Raw genomic sequence first — 23,415 nt, forward strand, 5'->3', positions numbered from 1 at the left:
CAGTTGACACCTTTGTGATGTCAGCAGCCTCAGGAGACTGCCTGGCTGAGGGAGGGAGAGTCCCGCCTCTCCTTCTGGGTGGTGTGGGGGTGTTTTGTGTATCTCGGTAAGCTGGCTTTCCCCGGGGAATCAGGGCCCTGCAGCATGGGGGTGGGGGGCCGGTTCACAGTGTGTGTGTGTGTGTGTGTGTGTGTGTGTGTGTGTGTGTACCAGTTCCCAGGGAGGTGTAGTAGAGGATTAGGTTAGGGATCCAACCTAAGAGGGACCTTGGCGGTGTTCAGCACAGCTCCCTTCTATACTGAGGAGCAAAGTAACTTGTTTAAGGTCAGTTCTCAGAGTGGGTCTTTTCCTTGGGGAACGGATTGGGACAGGCGCCAGTTCTTGGTGGGAGAGGAAAGGGGAGCCTCCTTCAAATGAGGGAAGGGAATTCCTCTGATGAGGTGGTGCTCTTAAGATTGCATTCCTAGTGTGCGTACAACCCTTTCTGCATTTGGAATATATGTGCGTTAGTATTTTCAAAAACCTTTAGAGCAAGTATAAGCTACTCTCCTTAACACAAAACTCAAATGTATGAGAAAATATCTGAGTGCGAGGATATGAACTATTTCTTACCCTTACTATTCTCCTGGGACTTTTAAAGTAGCGAGTGCCTCTCTAGAGTTTCTCGTGAGAGTTTATAGTCATTAACTGTTTGAGGGATGATGGGAAAGAGGGTCTTTTGGAGGGAGGGATAGAGGATCTGGAAGCTGAAGAGTTGCGACGCATCATCTACTCCACGGAGGAAGGCATATTGGGCAGAAATGAAGAAAAAGCACCTCAGGAATGAAAATTTATGTTTTGGGGGAAAATAGGATTTCATAGGTAACCTAGCTGTGAATATTCATAAAATAATGCCACTTATATTTAGCTTAGCATAGTGCCTGGCACCTGGTGTGTAATAAATATTTATTGAATGAATGATGCGTGAATGTCTCTGATGGTTTGGTCCCTTTTCGTGTTTCTCTGCCAAGAGAGAAATTAATAAACTCAAGTGGATTTGTGGCTGGTTAGCTAATGCTTGATTATGTTTACTTACTCAGCATTCCTAGGGTGACTGGCCGTGAATTAAGATGATGACTTAGGAGTGTTTACCAAATTGAAAGTGACCTTATTTAAGTAGAAATTTCAAACACTTAAAATAATGACCCAAAGGATGGTTGAAGTAATTGAAGCAGGATTTTATTGATGGGGGAGCCACCCTTTCCTTATAATTAAAAAAAAAAAAAAAAGTTCCTTGCTAGACCTTACATGATTGCCCGGGAGAGGAATTTCGCCTGTGAAGGCTATATATGGGGAAGAATTAATTTCTGGGGCGATGGCTTCCCCTGGGGGCCAAGACAAGTTGAGGGTGTGGTTTGGAGGGGGTGTGGTAGGAATGCCACATTCCTTCCCAGTGGGCTGGGTTTGCCTTTTTTTTTTTTTTTTAAGCATATTCATTTATTTTTAGAGAGAGAGGGAGAGAGAGAGGGCATGAGTGGGGGAGGGGCAGAGAGAGAGGGAGACAGAGAATCCCAAGCAGGCTCCACAGGGTCAGCACAGAGCCCAAAGCAGGGCTTGAACTCATGAACCATGAGATCATGACCTGAGCTGAAATCCAGAGTTGGCTGCTTAACTGACTGAGCCACCCAGGTGCCCCCATCCATTTCCTTTTGGGGAGAGATGATGGCTGCCTGGTTTGCCAAAGCTTGTGGAGTGACTTTTCGGCCTCTCTCCTTCTTTCTGACTCTTCCTTTCAGGGGAGCTAGCGTGTCCAGGTTTACGCATTTGATTTCTAGCCGCCGCATGTGGATGCACTTTCTCAAGGCAGCAGCCTCTGGCTCAGGTTTTGTTGTTTGGCCATATGATTGCAAGTGCTCTCACTTGGAAAAGCCTCGGACAAACAAAGTGCATTAAAAGTTATCAGGGACGCCAGTCAGTTATGTCTTTCTCTCTCTCCGGAGCATTGCCATTTTAGCAAAGCCTCATGAATGGTTAAATCGAGTAATAGTCCTTGGCCTGGGGTAGCTGTGTGCTTTGTGGTCCTGAAGTCTGCACGCCCGTAGGCTGGTTCCAGCTCTGCCAGGTTAGACCAGATCCCTCAAACGTGGTCCTCGTTTTGAGACTGAGTAAATATTTGTTAGATAGAGAATGAGTGTACGAGACAAAGAATAGAGAATGCGGCCTTTCCCAACTACCTGATCTCAGAGCCTTTAAGACAATTTCTCTTCAAGGAACATCTACGAGACTCTTATTTCAGGGATCCTGCTCTGGGAAGTTCTGGACTAGGCTGTTTGCCCTTGGCAGAGTTGCTTAATGTCTCCGTGCTTTATTTTTCTCATCTGTATATTGAGGGAGGTGGACGAGAGAATTTCCAACTCTCCTTAGGACTGCTGAATTCCTACATCATGGGAAGATTTCAGGCCCCACAGGGAGCCACTAGGGGAGGGCCAAGAGAAGAGCCTTCCTGTTCCTTCTGATGACCCCCTGTGGCCCCACGTGGTCAGATGGCTGCAGAAATAGAATCTGCTTGCCCCAGCTTCAGAAGCAGCTGGGTTGCCCTTAGTGTATACAGCTGTTTGCTGAGCCCACCTCTGCCCCTGAGGTGGCCGGGGTGGCTGTCCTTCCAGTAGCACTGGTGGGTATCAGGTGAACTCGGTGAGGAGCACCTGGTCTCAGTGCACACTCACTAGCTGAGGCTGCTCTCGGGCCGGCTCCTATTTTTAGCTGTATCTGACAGAGACAGCCTCCCGCTTACCGATCCCTCTCGAGTGCCAGTGTGCCTCCCAACAGACTCTCATGATCCAAAAGACAGGTGGGCACAGTCTTTGATGTTATAAAAAGGCAAGGGTGGGGGAGGATAGAGCAAAGTGGATACAGCCAGGACCCTTGATTTCCACCCCCTCCCAGGGCCTTGGTTTCCTTTCTATAGAACAAGGCGGGATGCTCTCTGAGCACCCGCCCAAGTGTAAGGTTCCATCAAGAGCCAGTCTGTGCAGGGGAAGGACAGATGCTTGAAGCCTTAAGACCCGAGCACCAGGACAGATTCTAGCGACTGCACGGTGCCCGGCACAGGGTAAACAGTTTGTAAATGTTAGTCAGTGCCTGTTCCATCCGACGCCCGGGAGCAAGGGCCGGGGGCAATATAATTTCCGCATACTTGTATTTGCTCAGGAGAAAAATAGAAAGAAATGCCGGTGCCATCTTATTTCAGTTAAGACTGCTCATGTGTTCAACTCAGGACTCTCCACAGGGTTAGCAACCTAGCGGCGTAGAAGTCAGTTCTCTGTTCTGCTTCCTGGGCCAGGAATTCAGTGGGTGCAGGTCTAACGAATGCAGAATGCTAAGGACTTTGATGTCAAAGCTGCTTATGGCATCCAGGTCACTCCAGACTTCTGATAACGCTTGTGTCCTATTCAGCAGGGCCGTCGAGGCAGGTATGGGGCTGGGGGCAAGTCCCACGGAAAACAGATTTATGATGAACAGGAAAGACAGCCTGGAAGAGAAAAGAAGTCCTAATATATGCCAGGAAGGTGGGGCCTAAGGGCCAAATATGTCTGTCTTTCTGTCTACCTATAGATAGATTTATCTCTACCTATCTATCCATCCATCTATCATCTATCATATCTATCATCTATATCTTTATCTGTCATCTATTCATATGTCATCTCCATATCCATCCATCCATCCATGCACCCATCCATCTATCCATCTACCTGTCATATCTATCTATCTATCTATCTATCTATCTATCTATCTATCATCTATCATCTATATCTTTATCTGTCATCTATTCATGTATCATCTCTATATCTATCTATCCATCCATCCACCTATCATCTATATCTATCTATCTATCTATCTATCTATCTATCTATCTATCTATCTATCTATTATCTATCTATATCATCTATCATTTATATCTATCTATAATTTATCTGTTATCTATCTATATCTATCATCTATCTTATCTATTATCTATCTATATCTATCATATCTATGTATCTACCTACCTATCTACCTATCATATCTATCTATCTCTCCTCTATCTGTCATCTGTCTGTCTATAATTTATCTGTTATCTATATCTATCTATCTATAATTGATTTGTTATCTATCTATACCTATCATCTATCATTTATCTATTATCTATATCTATCATAGCTGTCTATCTACCTACCTACCTATCTACCTATCTATTGTATCTATTTATCTATCTGTTGTCTATCTATCTATCTATCTATCTATCTATGATTTATCTATTAGCTATCTAGCTAGCTAGCTGTGAGCCTTGGGTCTGTTTTTAGTACCACCTGGTATGAACTATTTTTGTCTTTCTCCTTCAGGTTGCCTGAGTCCCTGCTCAGGAGATTGGACCTTTACAAGAGTGTAGGCCAGAGGAAATCACTCCAATTGCTGTGTTCCCCAGGGATGTCTTTATTTTCAGGCTCCCCCTACATTATACATTTCTGTGGTATTTATTATCTAGAGGAATCTAAGGGAAGCCTTGAAATTGCATACCGTTTTGGGGGGATTGGATCACCTTCTCAGCTTATAACAGACTTATATACTAACTAACGCCCAAGGCTAGGCTTATAGGTGTAGTAGTCATTATGCCTGAAACCCGCACTGCGACTTTGTCTGAGCCCATTGATTTGGGAGAGACCATGGGAGAGACACCTGTGTTGTGGTATGAGCTTCGGAAGGAGAAACTCCTTGCCGAGTGACTCCAGGCAAACACTTCAGCTTCTATGGACATGTTTCTTTTTGATACAATAGGGGTGCCAAATAATGCTTCTCCAGGATTGCTATAAAGATTGAGTATCATTTAATATAACATACCAACTACCCTTTACTATTCACCCTGTCAGGTATGTGATTCTCACAGCAATGCAGCGAGTCATGTGGCATGACCCATGAAGAAAAAGAAGCTCTAAGAGGGGCCATTTGTCCAAGGCTACAGAGCTGATGAGTGATGAAGGCAGGATTGGGTCCAAAAAGTTTTATTCCTGAGTGCACGCTCTTAGTTACTAAGCCAGACCACCACCACTTATGCAAATGCCTCAAAATGCTCATTATTGTTTTTACAGGCTCCATGGAATAAATGTACTATAAAAGTGCCCCTCCGAGGCACTAAATGGTACATTAACTCCAGACCAGCTCAAACCACTGTGGTTATGTGATCTATTTACACTTTGGGGTTCCTTGTCTTTCAGAAGGCTTACAACCTTTTCAGCTTTAAAGACTTACATTAACCTTTGAGATTGTTTTGTATAATTTTCTTCCTTTTGCAGGCAAGGAAGCTGAATAGAAAAACAACTTTCCTAAGCTCAAAGAATGAATGGCAAAGCCAGCAACCGTTGACTCGTCGATGCCTGAGGTGACCCATATTTCTGTAATGAGGAATTCCTTCCAAGGCCATCTGCAACATGCTGTATCCATTGGGCAGACCACTGGGCATTTCATACTTTATCAGAGCCCCAGAAGGGGCAGAACCACTATCGTGGAAATCTCTCCATAATCCAGGTGGGCATGGCTACCCACCTCCTTCCTGGCCTTCAGAACAACCTTTGATACTGAAATTCTAAAGTAGTGGAAGCCTTTGGTGGTCTCTCGGGGGGAATCTGTACTTCACAGAGGCTCTGGGCGGTTAGGAGGAGGACTGAGGGAAATTGGGTCCTGTCTCTCCTTCAGCATTCCTCGCACACAGATTTTCAAGAAAATATGTCATGTGGGAGGTAGAGACAAATGCCATGGGCAAGGTGAAGGGTGTCCCCACAGGGTGTTACATAGAGGGGCCAAGTTGGCATTTGGCATAGAAATTGAAAAGGAGAGCATGAATCCTGAGGGAGGCAGGTAAGAAGGTCTCAGAGTTTTCCCAGCATCTTTGAAAGGCTGTTTTTTGTTTTTTGTTTTTTGTTAATGTTTTATTTATTTTTGAGAGAGCACACGCCGGGGAAGGGCAGAGAGAGAGGGGGGACAGAGGATCCGAAGTGGGCTCTGTGCTGACAGCGGTGAACCCAATGCGGGGCTTGAACTTATGAACTGTGAGGTCGTGACCTGAGCTGAAGTCCGACGCTCAACTGACTGAGCCACCCAGGTGCTGGGGCTTTTGGGTTTTTGGAAGGGCTGCTGTCAGAGGTCAATGGAGTCATGTGGGTGTGTCATTGCCATACTCCCAGAAGGACAATGGGGGGAGGACCACGGAGCTCCTGGGAAGAAAGCTTACTCTACCGTGGGTCTTACAAGGAGCATCTGTATTTCTGATCAGAGCCCATGAACTCACTCCCCCAGGAGGGTCTTCCCAGCTCTTTACTTCCTGGACAGACTGAAGAAGACACCCTTAAGGCCTGGCCAGAGTCCCAGTGGTGCCAAGCAAGGGGAAGGCAGGTAGCTGAGCGACTGGTTAACGTTGTGATAAATGCTTTCGCTTCTGTCTCCAGGCTGACTCTCAACCTGAGCCCTTCTCCACCAGACCCCAAGTGTCCAAGTATCAGAGGCAGGCTCACTAACCTGTCATGGGGCTCAAATAGCCCCTGTTTCATGGATCACGCCGTCTACCTTCCTGGAGAGCTTGCTTTGGATAAATGTCTCTCCACTTCCCAAACTAGGAAGGATGGAAAGGTTAGAAAAACCTCAGGGAAAATCCTGGTGCATGCGGCTTGCTGTGTCATCTGGCCACTCGCCTTCACCCCTATCTCAGAGAGAACACAGCTTACAGCCGCCATGCTTCTGTGTAAAAACGGGCCGCGCTGGGTTCTCTCCGAGATAGATTCTTTTGCTGTTGCCCTAGTAACAGAATTATTAAAGCTCCAGCCTTGGGAGTATTTGTGCCTGGTGAGGTAATGTCTGTCGCATGCAGCCTTTTCATTCCCACCCCCACCCCTCGCCTCAGGCCCTGTGTACCTCACACCTAGACTCATGGACTGCCTTCCTCCTCGGCCTCCATGCCGCTTGCCCACCCTCCCCGCCAGGGTGGCTCCCAGCTGAGCAACACCCTTTCTCAGACTCAGAGACACTGTGTTGGTCGTATTCCCCATCAGCCTGGCATTCTGAGGCTGATGGGGAATTCAGTGGTCCATACCACTTTCCGAAAACCCACAGAGCCCTCTGGGCTTGAGTAGAGCAGGATGTGGTTGCAGTACAGTGACAGGAAGCCGCAGGGAGAATACACCAGGCTAAGGTAGTGACTGGTTCGTTGGGAGGCAACACAGTGTAATAGTTCAGCGTTTGGGCTTTGGAATAAACGGTCTATAAAATGTGATCTCTCTCACAAAATAGCTGTGTGATCTTGGGCAAGTTTCTTTCTTTCTTTTTTTTAAACTTTTTTTGAATGTTTGTTTATTTTTGAAGGAGAGAGAGAGAGACAGAGTGTGAGCAGGGGAGGAGCAGAGAGAGAGGGAGACACAGAATCCAAGGTGGGTTCCAGGCTCTGAGCTGTTAGCACAGAGCCCGACCCAGGGCTCGAACTCATAAACCGTCAGATCATGAGCCGAAGTTGGTCACTTAACTGATTGAGCCACCCAGGCACTCTGATCTTGGGCAAGTTTCTTAACTCAAGTCTCAGTTTCCCCAGATGCAAAGCAGAGATAATGATAGTACCTTCCTCGTGAGGGTTTCGCTGCCCAATTAAAGATCTTGTAAAGTGCTTGGCTTAGTATCTTTGAACGTAGAATCACACCGGAAGTGCTAGCTGTGATGGTCAAGATGGCGGAGAAAGGGGGAAGGGCGGCCGTGTGACAAGTGGAAGAGAGAGCGGTGTCCGGTTTCGGCCAGTGGGTAGGAGTCATGCAGGTAGAGAGACCAGGTGCAGAAGGAACCCGTTTGTGAGAACAGATCACATTTTTGCTTTAGGTCTTCTTGAGTGGGAAGTGTCACAGTTCACTTTTCCTGATTGGCACTGAATGCCAGGCACTCTGCTAAGCACATTCCATGCATCATTTCTTCTAGAATTCCCCCTCCCCACTGCAGCCCCCTGAGATAAGGCTTAGTAACACAGGGCAAGGTTAAGTAGCTTGACGCGTTGTTGAGCAGAAGAGCTGGGATTTGAACCCAGGTCTGTGTGCCTCCAGCAGTGCACTCTATAAGCTGCCTTGACTGGATATCTTTAAAAAAAATTTTTTTTTAACGTTTATTTTTTTATTTTTGGGACAGAGAGAGACAGAGCATGAACGGGGAGGGGCAGAGAGAGAGAGGGAGACACAGAATCAGAAGCAGGCTCCAGGCTCTGAGCCATCAGCCCAGAGCCTGACGCGGGGCTCGAACTCACGGATCGCGAGATCGTGACCCGAACTGAAGTCGGATGCTTAACCGACTGAGCCACCCAGGTGCCCCTGGATATCTTGACTGGAGTTAGGAAGTTGGTCCATGTGTGTGTATGCACCCATGTGCACACGCTTTTAAAGCTAACATGGTCTTAGGGGGCGCATAATAGTTTGCAATGCTTCCTGCCTAGGCAGCGGTCTGCCCCCTCATCTGGGGTCCCTGTGTGTAAATTTGGCCCCTAGACTTGGGGACTTCTTTTACAACAGGTGCTCTCCTGCGCTTGTGCTCTGTCAGTGACTCAGTGCTCAACTCTCACCCAGTCTTCCTGCCTCATTCTCAATCCCCCCACGTGGCATCCTGGTCTTGAGAAGTGCATTAGCATCTCTGAACCTCAGTTTCCTCCCCCGAACAACTTAAGCAGTTAGAGAGTTGCAGGAAGCATCAAAAGAGACAGAGTTTTCTTGAGGAAAAGGGCTGTTTCTGATTTCTCACCAGTCCCAGCGCCTGGGCCAGCGCTGGGCATATACTGGGTGCTCTCTGGTTTCTGAACGAATACATGCCCAACTTACTGCTTATGCTAATATGTATGGTGCAGGGTCCACCCCTGGTTTTGACTCTACTGAGATTGCTTCCTTTTCTACTTGTCCTGCTGTCCTGAGTGGTTACCCCAATTTTAGTGCTTTAGGGCTGACTTTCTTTAAAGTTTTGGAGTCAGCTAAACCACAATGGCAGAACTGGGTTACAGTGCTGGTGTTGGGTGTTGCCCGTATATGTGACGGGGATGGGGAGGGGGTGGGAGGTAGCAGGTGTGGAGGGACAAGGGTGTAGACTGGATCCTATTTCCTCCACAGACTTTTTTCGTAATTGAACGTATGAATTTACATGCAGTAAATGGAACCCAGGTGCTATGGTTGAATCTTAAAGGCCAGTGTGATGGTATTAGGAGGTGAGGCCTCTGGGGGGAGGTTAGGTTGTGAAGATAAAGCCTCATGAATGTGATTAATGCCTCATAACGGAGGACCCCAGAGAGCTCCCAACCCCTTCTGCCCTGTGAGGACACAAGAAGTTGGAGACCCAGGAAAGGGCCCTCGCTCAGTCATGCCAGCACCTTGACCTTGGACTTCCAGCTCCCAGAACTGTGAGAAATAAATTTCTGTCATTTACAAGACGCCCAGGCTGTGGCATTTTGTTACAGCAGCCTGAACAGACAGCAGGGTACAATGAGTTGGTTTTTAACAGTTTTCTGTTCTTTTAATAACAATACTTCAACATGACAAATTTCAAATATTTTTCCCCCCTTCTTTCCAGGTATTTACACTTTCAGTAACCTGCGTATGGATCCCACTGCTATTTAATTAAGACTTAAACCTATAAAGATGCACATTTAATACTCAGAGTAAACCCTTGACTTGTTCCCTTTGAAGATAAACAGGTGAGATACCTTCTTGAACTCAGATTTCTAAGATAATTAAGATTAGTTGCCATAGAGAGAGAGACAGAAACGCATTAAAATGTATCATACTTTTCGTGTTTAGGAAACTCACTTAGTTAAATATTCAGGGCCATTAAATCTACCCAGACCCAGATACCTATTAATCTGCTGGCCACACAGCCTCCAGAGTGATCTGTCTTTGTCAGGAAAGCCTTCTAATTGCTCTGCTCCTCTGCGCGGAAACTTCTAATGGCTCACCATTGTCCTGTGTACAGATGGTGTTCCCGACCCTCAGGGCCTGACCCAGCCTCCTTTCCCCAGCTCATTTGCTACTCCCTAGCCTCATAGGTGCCTACTGGCCCCCTCTGGCCCCTGCAGTGTGCCAGTTCTCTCTATATTATATACCCTTTGGGTCCTCTGTCTTGTCCTCTTGTGACTTTACGAGGTCCCGCTCACTCTGTAGGTACCCACTTCAAATTCCACATCCAGGTTAAATGCTGGGCCTCTTTAGATTCCTCCAGACAGAATTACCCTAGGCTTTCTTGGACTTTGTAACTGTATGACAATTCTCATTAAAATGTACCATAATTATGCATTCCCCCCCCCCCCCCAGACTGAGAACACCTTGGGGCCCAGGGACCAATTCATTAAATGAATATGTAGAATGCCTTATATGAATGTGGAGATTCATATACTATCTAGCTTATAGTAGGTCCTGCATTACTCTTGTTGGAGGAAGTTAAGTTGATGGCATTACATGGTCAGTTAATTGTATGTGTTAGGATGTTATAGAGATTTTTTCAAGGAATGAATTATGTGACCCAGCCTTTTCTGTGGTGCCCCATATAAAAGCTCCAGAGAGTGTGTGTGTGTGTGCATGCGTGTGCACGTTCATGTTTTAATGTTTATTTTTGAGAGAGAGAGAGAGAGTAGGGGAGGGGCAGAGAGAAGGGAACAGTTGGGCCCCTTGCTGACAACACAGAGCCTGATGCACGCTCAAACTCAAGACCCATGAGATCAGGACCTGAGTTGAAGTTGGACGCTTAACCGACTGAGCCACGCAGGTGCCCCCGTGCCATAGCTTATTTTAGTTCTCTCTCCATTGATGTTTAGATTATTACCAGTTTTCTGTGGGTAAACAGTGCCATAGTGAACGAGCTTGGCAGTGGTCCTGGATAAGGCCATCATAGGGACCTGTTTAGAGAATTGTGCCCTTGAAGCAGAATGAACAGCACTGGCTTGTGGAGAGCACCATTTTCACACGTATAAATGACTATTAGGGAGTCAGAGTTTAAGAGAAGGAAAGCCCTTTTGAAACCGCCAGTCCCAGCCACTGCTTCTGTGGGCGAGAAAGCAAACTTGTCCAAGGTCACGTGGCCCTTTGGACACAGCTGAGGTTAGGACACAATCTCTTGACTCTCAGTCCATGCTTGGCAGAACTGCCTGTTGTGTGCCCAGGCACTTCCAGTGGTCAACTCCCCAAAATTGGCTGAGCTCCAGTGGTCAACCCCCCCAAATTGGCTGAGCTCCAGTGGTCAACTCCCCCAAATTGGCTGAGCTGCACGATGTGAACATAGCTCTTGATTGGAGGCCACGAGGTGTAAATGAATGAGCAAAGATTTGGGGCCAAGCTGACCTGGAGTGAATCCTGTCTCCAGCTCTTACAGTACTTGACTCTGAACCTTGACATCCCCACATGACAAAAAACACTTGTCACAGGTGGCGTGGTGGTGTAAACCCCCTGTCCCACCCTGCCTGGTGCAGATGCTACGTGGGAACTCCCTTCCTCCCACCTGCTTCTCCTTCTTCCTTCCAATGCAGTTGTTAGGAGAAGCAAATCAGCAAAACAATTTTTTTAAAGCTCACTTATTTATTTTGTGTGTGTGAGAGAGAGTGCAAGTTGGGGAGAGACAGAGGGAGAGAAAGAGTCCCAAGCAGGCTCCATGCGGTCAGTGCGGAGCCCGATGAGGGGATGAACTCATGAACTGTGAGATCACGACCTGAGCCAAAATCAAGAGTCGGGGGCTTAACTAACTGAGCCACCCGGGAGCATCCCCCACCCCAGAAAGTTTTTCATAAACCTTCAAGGAAGCAAAGGCTTCAGAGAGCAAACCAAAAACAGTGTTCTGTGTGGATACATGTAATTTCAAGCTTTATTTTGTTCTGAAAATAATGTCCTCACTCAGATGTTTCTCAGCAAACTACGAATATATTAGAGACATCACTCTCAGAAGATGAGTGGTGATAAGACTGAGAACGATTAGGGAAAACAGAAATCCTTTGATAATCCTCATTTTAAAATAAAACTCTGTTTTTTCTGAGTATAAAACCTTTCCCCCCCCAATTATGATATGTTTTGCAAAAACATGGAAAGTACAGAAAAGTATGAAGAAGAAAGTAAAGTAATGCATAATTCCATAGGCACTACTAACCTTTTGATGAGTTTCCAGGCTTTTTTTCTGTGCGGATTGTGATATGTGCCACTCGAATGTCCCTTCGCTAGAGAGCTGGTGAGCTGCTCCGGAACTGGCCTCAGCTTTTGAACCAAAGTCCTAGTTTTCTAGAGCTGGCCCCAGATGGTGACTGAGCAAGGCTGCTTCATAGGAGCCTATCTAGTGTTCAGACAGTTTCCCCTCAGATGGCTATTGGCTTTTTATTTGGCTTTGGGACATATAAAAGTTTTACATTTTTAAAAAATATTTATGATTATTATTATTACTATTCTTTTTTTAGAGAGCGAGAGTGAGTGAGGGAGGGGCAAAGGGAGGGGAAGAGAGAATCTCAAGCAGGATCCACACCCGGTGCAAAGCCTGATGCAGGGCTCAATCCCAGGACCCCAGGATCACGACTTGAGCCGAAATCGAGAGTAGGATGCTCAACCGACTGAACCACCCAGGTGCCCCCAAAGGTTTACATTTTTGTGTAGACTAATCTAATGTTTCCTTTTTTGATTTCTTCCAGTGTTTTTATGCCTAAAAAAATCTTTCTTCATCCAGAGATCAGGCAAAATCTTCATTTTTTCCCCTTTTGTTCATAGTTTTATTTGTTAAGTCTTTAATCTGTCCAATATTTATTTTGTTTTATGGTGTCAGGTGAAGAATCTAGAAGGAGCTCATTTCAAATAGTTTTCTGGGCCCCACTTATTGACCAAAGGCAAGTTACTTAACCTGTTTTAACATCCATTTCTTTATTCATAGAGGGTAAAGGAAATCCTACTTTGCAGGGTTAGGTTGAAGAAGAAAACAGGTCATGGATACGAAAGCATTTTATAAATGCCATAGGAGTGTTGGTTTTTGCAGTTGTTTTTAAGTGAGAAAATCATGTGTGAATGCTTGTTTGGTCTGGTCTTGTTCCAGTCCACTTATGAAAACAACACTGACAGGGCTGGCTCCGAAGATCCCAACAAACCCAAGACTACTGGACCCACAGAGAGGTTGTAGGGTGCCACAGAGGAGTTCAAACGTAGGCTGTTTATAATAAGTATGATTCAAGGGCCCATATGTTTATGGGTACGGAGCAAAGGAGAATTCATTCTATATGGGGGTGGGGGTGCTGATCCATCAGGGAAAGTGGCCAAAGCCTTTCATGAGTAGTGTGTGATGAGGGGAAACAGTTATTTGTCTCTGGGGTCCTGAAGGACCACAGAGCGGTTGGGATTTCAGGAATTATTTGAATGATAGGAGACACATGGCCTGGCATGTTGAGAGGGAGGGTTTTCCAGCCATGCTGTGCTGTTTTGGAGCTGGCCTGGGGGCTGGTCAAAGTCAGACTCAGAAGGGTGAGTTGGACTGTGTTATCTTGGCGTGGCCACGATTTCCTCTCCTCGTTTAGACAAGAAGAGAGATCTCTTATTTCTCATCAGAGGGAGATACAAAAGAAGGTTGCTGGCAGATAGAGCCAATTCTTAACCACTGAGAGGAGAGGCTAGCTGAAGACCTAACATCCTAAGGAAGGCTCTCCAGATGTAAGCATTTCACCCCCAAATTATTTATTGACTTGCTTTCTTCTTTCCTCTCTTTTCAAACCTACCAGCATGTTTCAAATGTGTTTAATTACAGGAGGTCTGGAGTCTGATGGAGCCCCTAAAAGGATACTGCCCCTAAAAAATGGTAGCAGAGAGAGAGTGTGGAAGAAGGAAAATAAGACGAAAATACGTTCTTTGGAGTTAGGAGTTCTGTCTCCTTCATTTTTGAGTGACTTAGGGAGTTTCATACAGAGAGCAGGAAGCAGTGGATGTACAAGATGTGCTGGTTGGTTGAATTAGGGAGAGCACAGACCAGAGAAACACACTTTGGTTAGTCAAGAGTTAACACGGTTCTCTTGAAGAGAGTAATTGGCGGTGGCTGAGCTATAGTAACACTGCACATTCCCTGCTAAGTGCACATTTCCTGTTCAGGACGTGGATGTGATGGGGCCTTTTAAAAGTAGGTGACTTAGGCGGTTCTTTTTATTGGGGGGAAAATCAAGATAATATGGTCTGGCTTTGGAACCTAATTTCCCATTATTCCTCATCAAGGGCCTTCATCCAAGCCACGCACGTCTACTCGTGATTCTCCAAATCTAAACAGACTGCACAGATCCTGCCTCTGAACCTTTGCTTATGTTGTTCCTTCCAAAGGCTGCACCCTATCCTCTCCCCTCTCCTGAGATCCTACTCTCCTTCAAGACCTGAGTCTAGCTTCTTTTTTTTTTTTTTTTAATATTTGTTTGTTCATTTTGAGGGGGGGGGGTTGCGTGGGGAGGGGCTGAGAGAGAGAGAATCCCAAGCAGGTTCCTCACTGTCAGCACAGAACCCTGCGCGGTGCTCGAACTCACAAACCGTGAGATCATGACCTGAGCTGAAATTAAGACCGGGTTGTTTCACTGACTGAGCTACCCAGGCGCCCCTAGCATCGTTTGCAAAGCTGCCTCAAAAGCCCTTCCAACTTTCCTCCTTTTCCTGCACTCTCTCTCTCTCTGAATTTCTCCTCTCACTGTTAATGTGTATGTAATTTATTTGCACTTATATTCTCTTATGCAAAGTTAGTGTTTTATATGCATACATTTGAATCTTCAATTAGATAATATATTTCTTATTGTCTGAGACCTAGTTTTCTTTCCTTATTATCTACCCCCCTCCCCACCCCCCATAGTGCTTAGTATAAATCTGCCCCCAGACCAGGTAGCAAAAAGTTATTTGATACTTTGATGATTTCAGAAGATTCCATGATGCTCATCCCCAGGTAAATTATCTTTGTGACGCTAACAAGGCAGGAACAAAGGCAATGTTTGATTTAGGCTCAGCACGTGGAGCATAGTGTCAAGGGGAACGAAATAGTTGCCATGAGGGCACATCAGCTACTGGTCAGTGTTTCTCTTTCTGAATTCTACTGGAAAGTCTGGCTCCCTGGATGAAAAGCAACTGAGGCATGACCCTGTCCTCTGTGCGCAGGCCAAGCATGGGAGACAATAAGGATACCTACCGATGACTAAAAGACAGCATGGTAAATTGGATAGAGGGATATAGAGATGGTTATGGGAGTCCAGAGAGAGGGCATCCAAATGAAGCTGGGTTAGGCCATCAGGGAAGACTTCCTGGAGGATGCAGTGCTTGACCTAAGTTTAGATACAGAAGAAAGGAAAAGATTTCGAAACACCATCACAGTCCAGGTCAGGAAAGGGTGTGCGGGGAAATTTAGAAAGGGAACTTTTCTAAGATCAAGTTATTTTACAAAGAAGCAGCACTGGGAAATCAAGGGAATTTAATTACAACTGCCTCACGAGCAGGATTTGAAAAGGAGTGGGAAGCTCATGGAAACCTTAATTGCTGAGAAAAGTTAAGAGGAGAAATATGACAGAAGTAATAGGTCTGTATGTATGTCATGTCTGATTTGTCATTTTTCTAGACAGGCACTCTGCCTCCTGCATTCTAGGTTAGAGGAAAAAAAGATCCTTCGGCTGCTAAGGTGAAGATAGCATTTAGGATGCAGAAATGGGACTTGGAAGTACTCCTGATTCCTTTTAGGGAAGAAAAGGTCCATCTCGGCTTACCTCATTGCTAAGAAGAATAATAAGCATTTGTTCAGCGAAAATAATGTGTGAGGTGCCTGAAAGAGCCCTGAATCAGGCTAAATAATTTCTTCCTTCCTTTAGAAAATAAAAAACAGCTTGCCCGATTTCTCTTCCAATTTATTCTTGTGGCTTTCCATTCCTTTGGAAATCCGGAGGATGCCTATTTTATGAGCTTTTGTGGACCAGCCCTTCAATACTCAGAGAGGGTGTCCTTGTGTGCATTAAGCTGGGTCTTTAAGATTAATGCAATATGCAGGAACATGTGATCAATGATACGGCATTAGCAACTTTTACTTTGGCAAGTGGCTGCATGTTGAAGGCATCTGGAAAAATTGTAAATCACAGCATGACCAGAGCATCAGCCACAGACATCAAGACAGGGGAATGGCCAAGTGAGAAGGATGGACCTAGAGCCTCCTGGGTTGTCCACACAGGTATTGCTAGAGACAGAGAAGGATGTAAGGATGTCCCAGCATAGAGGGGCTAGAGGACACAAATCTGTTGGTACCCGGAAAGGGAATCAATATGGAGAAGAGTCTCCATACACAGGTAGAAGGGTAGATGAGACAATCTCCAAGGTTCTGTCCAACTCAAACTTTGATTCCATGACTCTCTAAATAAGGACTTAATGAATTTTTTCAATAAGCTCTAATATCTCATAGACCAATGGAGTCCTTGGCTACACACACACACACACACACACACACACACATATAAATTATATACAATGTAACTATATAATATACTAAAATATATTAAAAATATAAATTATTATTATGTTTGATTCATATATAAAATGTATATATATTATATAATTATTAAAGCTCAGAAAGATATATATTTATATATAATATATAAATATATATATCACTATATAACATACAAATATACATATAAAGTATATAAATATATAATTAAATAGTATATAATTATATAAGCATAATTATATAATATATATAATTTCCATGAGCTTTAATACTTTACATTTGTGTAGTACTTTACAGTTTGTGGGGACTTAATCTCACAGACTCTATTGGTTATCTGTTGCCACAATGATGCCACATAACAAAGAGCCCTGCAATGTCAGTGCCATACGATGAGTGTTTATTGCTCACATGTCTGTAGCTTTGCGGTCTTGTCTAGGCTTGCTCACATAGCTGGACATTGGCTGGCTGTCGGTTGATCTAGGATGGCCTCAAGCTGAGGTGACTTGGGTGTCTCCTAGCTTTCAACAAGCTACCCCAGACATGTCCTGCCGTGGCAGAGAGGGTGATAGAAGAGGCAAAAGAGAGCAAGCGGAAACTTGCGAGGCCTCATTTACTCCTATACTGGCCAGAGGAAGTCACAGGGCTGAACTCGGTGTCAAGGTGTGGGGGACTGTGCTCCATTCTTTTTGTTAGAGCAGCTGCAGAATCACCTAGGAAAGGCTGTAGATATAAGTGAAGTAGCAATCTACCACACAGATGTGGCCTTGCTTAATCCTGTCGGTGTCATCCTTTACCCTGGTATTATTCCTGCTTTTACAGATTAAAACATGGACACCAAAGAGGTCAGCAACTTATATGAGGCCACATGGATCATAGGAACTGGAATATTGGCTTTCCTGCTATAAAATCAAGGCACTTTCTGTTGTTCTACACCATGCTTAATTAAAAGCATGAATCCCAGGAGTGTTGTCAGGGGCTTCCTAGAGGTAGACTGGTAAAGTGTGAGGCCCTCAATGTTGCGTGAGTTGCAGAATACACAAACTTTTACTTATCTGTTCTAATCCTTCTATGTAAAATATGATACTTTAACAAAATAATATATGGACCCAAGGAATTTACTAGTCATCTAAACATTAGTTTCTTTGTAACTAGATAGTTACTTCATGTATTTGTCAGAGTAGGCTAAATGCTGTGACTAAGTACCCCTAAATCTTGGTGATGTAGGAAAAAGTTTATTTCTTGCTCATATTGGCCAGAACTCTGGCACATGGCCACATCTAATAATAAAGAAGGCTGGTAAATATAATATAACTGTATGGAGAAAAGAGGATATTGATAAATACTTAGCAAGACTCAAATGAATGGACCATAGTATAGGTAAGTTTTGCAAGGAGACTAGGAGGTATGTGGTAGGTGATGGAAGACGTAACAAAGGAAGATGGGACAGAAAAGCCCATAGCTTGAGACTCTATCCAAGGACATGTGTAGACCATTGGATCTAAGACATTTTGCACAAATATACTCTCCTGTCAGTAGGTGGGATGACAATTAGGAATTTAAGAATTTAAATCTGATTATGTCACTCCTCTGCTTAAAACCCTTCAATGTTTACCCTAAGGATAGATGGTTAATGTGTGTTACACAGTCTTCCAAAATGTATCCTCTGTCTCTCCAGCCTTATCTGCTATACCTTCCCATTCACCCTTTTATTTTTTTTAATGTGAGGATCTCTCATCTATAGGCCATTAATCATGCTATTTCTTCCATCTGTTCAGAATCTTCTTTTCTGAAACCCCCTTCTCAACCATTCTTTTTCTGGCTGAGACCTACTCATTTGTCAGTTCTCAGCTTAAAAATTACACCCTCCCAACAACCAAAGGTAGGTCCAAAATTAAAACACCAAACCACAGATCTAAGAACCTGAGAGAACACCAACAGAGAACACCAAACAGCATAAATACCAAAACACAAACACATCTATACATATCATTCAAAATGTTAAAAGCCAAGAGATATTATTTTTTTAGATGTTTATTTATTTTTGAGAGAGAGAGAGAGATAGAGAGAGAGAAAGAGAGAAAGAGAGAAAGAGCAAGCAGGGGAGGGGCAGAGAGAGGGAGACAGAATCCCAAGGAGGCTCCATGCTTTAGCACAGAGCCCGATATAGGGCTCAAACCCATGAACTGTGAGATCATGACCTGAACTGAAACCGAGTTGAATGATTTACTGACTGACCTACCCAGGCACCTCAAGCCAAGAGATATTCTTGAAGGCCCCTGAGAAAAAAAAGACACGTTGCACTTAGATAAAAGTTATGGCAGACTTCTCATCACAAAGTATACAAGCCAGAAGACAATGGAGTAGAATTCTTACATTTCTGAAAGAAGAAAATGTCAACCCAGAATTCCATACCCAGCAAAAATATCTTTTGGAGATTAGGAAGAAATAAAAAAATCTCATTGGACAAATAAAAACTGAACTAATTTACTTTTAGCAGACCTAGAAGTACAATAAATGTTAAAGGAATTTCCTCAAGAAAATAAAAATGATACCAGACAGACTCTTGGATCTACACAAAGAAATGAAGAGCACTGGAAATGGAATAAATGAAGATAAGTTTAAATGCATTATTTCTTCAAATATTTTTCTGCCATGTTTCCTTCTTCTGGGATCCCAAATATATGCATATTAGACTCTTCAATATTGTCCCACAGTTCTTGGGTGCCTTTTTTTTTTTTTTTTTTGGCTCTTTTTTCCTTTGGGTTTTCCTTTGGGTAATTTCTATTGACCTATCTTTAAACTTACTTATTAATTCCCTTATTCATTTCAAGTCTATGATGTGCCCATTGGAAACATTCTTTATCTCTGTGACTATGGTTTCCATTTCTAGCATTTTCATTTGATTCTTTTTTACAGTTTCTCTCTCTTAGTGGAAGTTACCCATCTCATCATGTATGTTTTTCATTTTTTCCACTAGAGCCTTTTACCATAATAATCGTAAGTATTTAAAATTCCCTGTTTGTTGGTTCTGACATGTGTGTAACATCTGAGTCTGGTTCTATGGATTGCTTTGCCTCTTGACAATTTTTTTGTTGTTCTTGTTTCCTTGCATACCTTGTAATTTTTTGATGAAAGCCAGACATCTTGTCTAGGGTATTAGAGACTGAGTTAAATAGTTGTCCCTGGAAATGGACATTTTTTCCTATTCTTAGCATTTAGTGTGGAGGGTTGAATCAGCCTAATTAAGAGTTGAAAACCAGTTTGGGATTTGTTGTTGCTATGGTTACTTTCATTATAACACAGTTTTAAACTCCTCTGGTGTTCGGCGCCTGGATGGCTCGGTCGGTTAAGTGTCTGACCAGTTTAGGTCATGATCTTGTGGTCTATGAGTTTGAGTCCTGTGCCAGGCTCTGTGCTGACAGCTCAGAGTCTGGAGCCTGCTTCAGATTCTGTGTCTCCCTCTGTCTCTGCCTCTCTGTCTCAAAAATAAATAAAAACATTAAAAATTTTTAAATTTCTCTGGTGTTTAGGGTGGTGGCTGGTTTGTTGGAAGGTTTTCTCCCCATGGTGTCTGCTCTACCCTTGGGTGTTGATCTTCCTTTTGCCCTGTGCTTCCATGGGGGTTTCTCACCATGATTTTGCACCTCTTTCAGCAGTAGAGTACTATCAGTAGTTACTAGATGCTTATTAGCCTGGTGGGGGGTGGGGAGCATTCTCTGATGTTCTGATTAGGTCTCCATTGTAGCCAGGCCTTGTGTCTCTACATCTTGGAGGTGGTGCTTTCTTAGTGGTTGTCCTTTACCTTTAACTATAGGTCTGGGTCCAGAACATATTCCTGCGCCTTCCCAAGACTATAGAGCTGCTCCCCCACCTTTCCCCAGCTACAATAGCTTTTCACCAGCGTCCTAGGACTGACAGGGTTTGTTGCCCTTCTGTCAATATTTCCAAGCTAGATTTGATAGGAGATAAGAATCTAAGTGGAATTCCAGACATTTCCCACAGTGTCTGCTACTTCTTTCTCCCAGGCCTGCAGCGCGTAGGATGCTGCCTGAAGACTCGTGTCCTATTCTCCATCTTTTTTGTGTATCCTTAATGAGGTCTGTGGAGGAAAACCTGCTAGAGGGTGTGAATTTGCCTTTGTCTGTGTCCCAAGGGGTTCTATAGCCTCTTGCTGGTCTAAGCTCAGCCTTTAGCAATTTGTTGAAATTTTTGTTGATTTTTATTCTTTGTTTATGTATTTATTTTTGAGAGAGAGAGAGAGAGAGAGAGAGAGAGAGAGAGAGAGAGCACATGAGCTGGAGAGGGACAGAGAGAGAGGGAGTGAGAGAATTCCAAGCAGGCTCCATGTTCTTAGTGCAGAGCCCGACATGGGGCTCAATCACATGAACCGTGAAATCATGACCTGACCTAAAATCAAGAGTCTGATGCTTAACAGACTGACCCACACAGGTGTGCCAATTTGTTGAGATTTTTAGCTGAATTAGTCTTATCTGGGTCCAGCGGCATGGGCCCCAGATAATCAAGTGCTTATATTTGTCTCTCTCTGGAGGTTCCTGTAGTTTCCTTGGGTTTGGGGTTAGCTGACTGTCTTTCAGTCCCAGATCTCTGATGGGTCAAGAAAGGTGAATTTGCAGATTATTCAACTTTTCTTTTTCTTGGTGTAATGGTAGGAGTGATGTTCTTTCCAGTTTTCTACATCCTAAGTGGGAAGCTAACACATAATTCTTAAAACATTTGTGTATCAATTTTTCCATTTTTCAAGAGTATAGAACAGTATTTATTATAGTATCATTTCCAGACCATCTATATCAGAGTGTTAAGGCTTATTAAAAATGCTGATTATGGAGCCACACTCCAGGCTTATAAATCTGAAAATCTAAGGGTCATTCATTTTACCAAGCTCCCCAGGTGATTCTCATGCATTTTTAAAAAAAGTTTATTTATTTATTTTGAGAGAGAGAGAGGAGGAGGGGTAGAGAGAGAGGGAAACAGAGAATCCCAAGCAGGCTGTGTGGTGCTCGAACCCATGAAACTGTGAGATCATGACCTGAACTGGAACCAAGAGTCGGATGCTTAACCCACTGAGCCACCCAGGTGCCCCATCTCATGCATTTTGAAATTTGAAAATGGTTGGATTCACAATTAGCCGTGAACATTTATTGGCATTTATTATAGTGTATCCGGCATATTACAAAGATTATCTTAATCTCACAACAAACCTATGATATAGGCACTTTTATCATCCTTTTTTTTTCTAAATTTTTTAATGTTTATTTTTGAGAGAGAGAGGCGCGTGCGAGTAGAGGAAGGGAAGAGAGAGAGGGAGACACAGAATCCAAAGCAGGCTCCAGGCTCTGAGCTGTCAGCACAGAGCCTGACGCAGGGCTCGAACTCACACACTGTGAGATCATGACCTGAGCCGAAGTCAGCCGCTGAGCCACCCAGGCGCCCCTATCGTCCTTCCTTATACACTATGCAGCTGGGTCTCAAAGAGGTTAATTAGCTTATCCAAGGTAACCCAGCTGGGATACAGCAGGGGTGGAATTTGAACTCAGATGGTCTGATTCTGAAGCCCCAGATCTTTTTAAACATTGAGCTATAATTCACATTTCTATCTTTTAAAGCGTACCATCAGTGGTTTTTATTATATTTACAAGATGATACAATCATCACCACTCTTTAATGGCACATTTTATTTTCATCGCCCCACCCCCCCCAAAAGCAATTTGGTACCTGCTAGCAGGCACCCCCCCACTCCCCCGCCCCCCTCCAGCTCCCGGCAATCACTAACTCACTTTCCATCTCTAAGGATTTGTCTCTTCGGGACATTTCATGTAAATGCAATCATACAATACGTGGCCTTTTGTGTCTGGCTTCTTTCACTTAGTAAAGCCGGAGATCTTAACCACCGTGTCAGAAAATTAGAAACGGGATCGTATCTGCTTAGACAAAAAGAACTAACACCTGTCAGCTCGCTGGTGCAGGAGGAGACAGGCTACCCAGGAGACACAAAGACAAGAATTCCATTCAGTTTAGTGAAGACTAATAAAGACCACGTGTGTTACGCGCGAGAGCGGTTTCGCGCGGGGAGGGGGGTATCTGGGTGGTGGGGTCTGGGGTCCGGGGCGGTTCCGGCTTCAGGTGGCCGCATTCCCCGCGGGCTCCAGATGCCCGGAGCAGAGGGGACCCCGGCGGGCGCGCAGGAGGCGACGTCCCCGCGGACGCGTCTGCAGGAGCCCCAGTGTCCGTGACCCTGGCGCGCCCGGCCGCCGCGGTGCGCAGCTCTGGGCCGGGCTGCGGAGGCGGCTCCCCACGCAAACTCAAGCTCCCCGAGCCGCGAGAGATGCGTTCGCTAGGAGGTTTGGTCAAAGTCCCTGATGAGGCCGGAGCACTGATGACAGGACGCGGCCAAACTTCAGGCTTGGGCCTGACGCCGTGGACCGCCCCGCCTCCCCCCCACCTACAGGAATGATGGTACAGTTTTGAGGCGGCCTCTACAACGCTTTGCAAAAAGTTCGTGGGTTTGGTTTGTTAGGAAGAGTTGAAATGAAGAATGTGAGTGGAGAGAGAAAACTGGGGTGCCTCCTGAGAGCAAAATCTGGGGCCGGATACTCCATGCGGATGCACATCAGAATTGCCCCTGGGGTGTGATAAAAATAGATTTCTGGGCTTCACTGGGGGAAATTCTGGTTTTGGGGTCTAAACAGGGCCCCGTGTCCCGTGATTCTAACAGGCCTCTGCAGGTGATGACGAGTGAGGGGCCAGGGCCAGGCTGGCACGCACAGCTGGAGGGTAATAGTTTTCCGCGTTTAATGTGCATGCGAATCATCTGAAGGTCTTATTAAAATTCAGAATCTAATTCATTCAGCAGGTCAGAGAAGGGGCCGGAGAGTCTGCGGTTCTGAGGACCTCCTGATTTGCTATCTGGGGACCACCTTTTGAATG

At 44.8% G+C, this 23,415-nt stretch overlaps 1 long non-coding RNA gene across 4 annotated transcripts; it reads left to right on the top strand.

Annotated features, from left to right (window-relative positions):
* Positions 1–18: 18 nt before the first annotated feature.
* Positions 19–15,867, top strand: LOC132686573 (uncharacterized). Of its 4 annotated transcripts, none has more exons than XR_009613765.2 (6): positions 19–106; positions 5,310–5,541; positions 9,589–9,712; positions 12,446–12,608; positions 13,544–13,676; positions 15,598–15,867. It is a non-coding gene; the product is annotated as an uncharacterized LOC132686573 (long non-coding RNA). The 4 variants fall into 4 exon arrangements; XR_009613766.2 differs by lacking the exon at positions 15,598–15,867 and adding an exon at positions 13,771–13,876; XR_009613769.3 differs by lacking the exon at positions 19–106 and adding an exon at positions 126–324.
* Positions 15,868–23,415: the final 7,548 nt, after the last annotated feature.

This window comes from Panthera onca, chromosome F1 (assembly GCF_046562875.1).
Source record: "Panthera onca isolate mPanOnc1 chromosome F1, mPanOnc1 haplotype 2, whole genome shotgun sequence".
NCBI lineage: Eukaryota > Metazoa > Chordata > Mammalia > Carnivora > Felidae > Panthera > Panthera onca.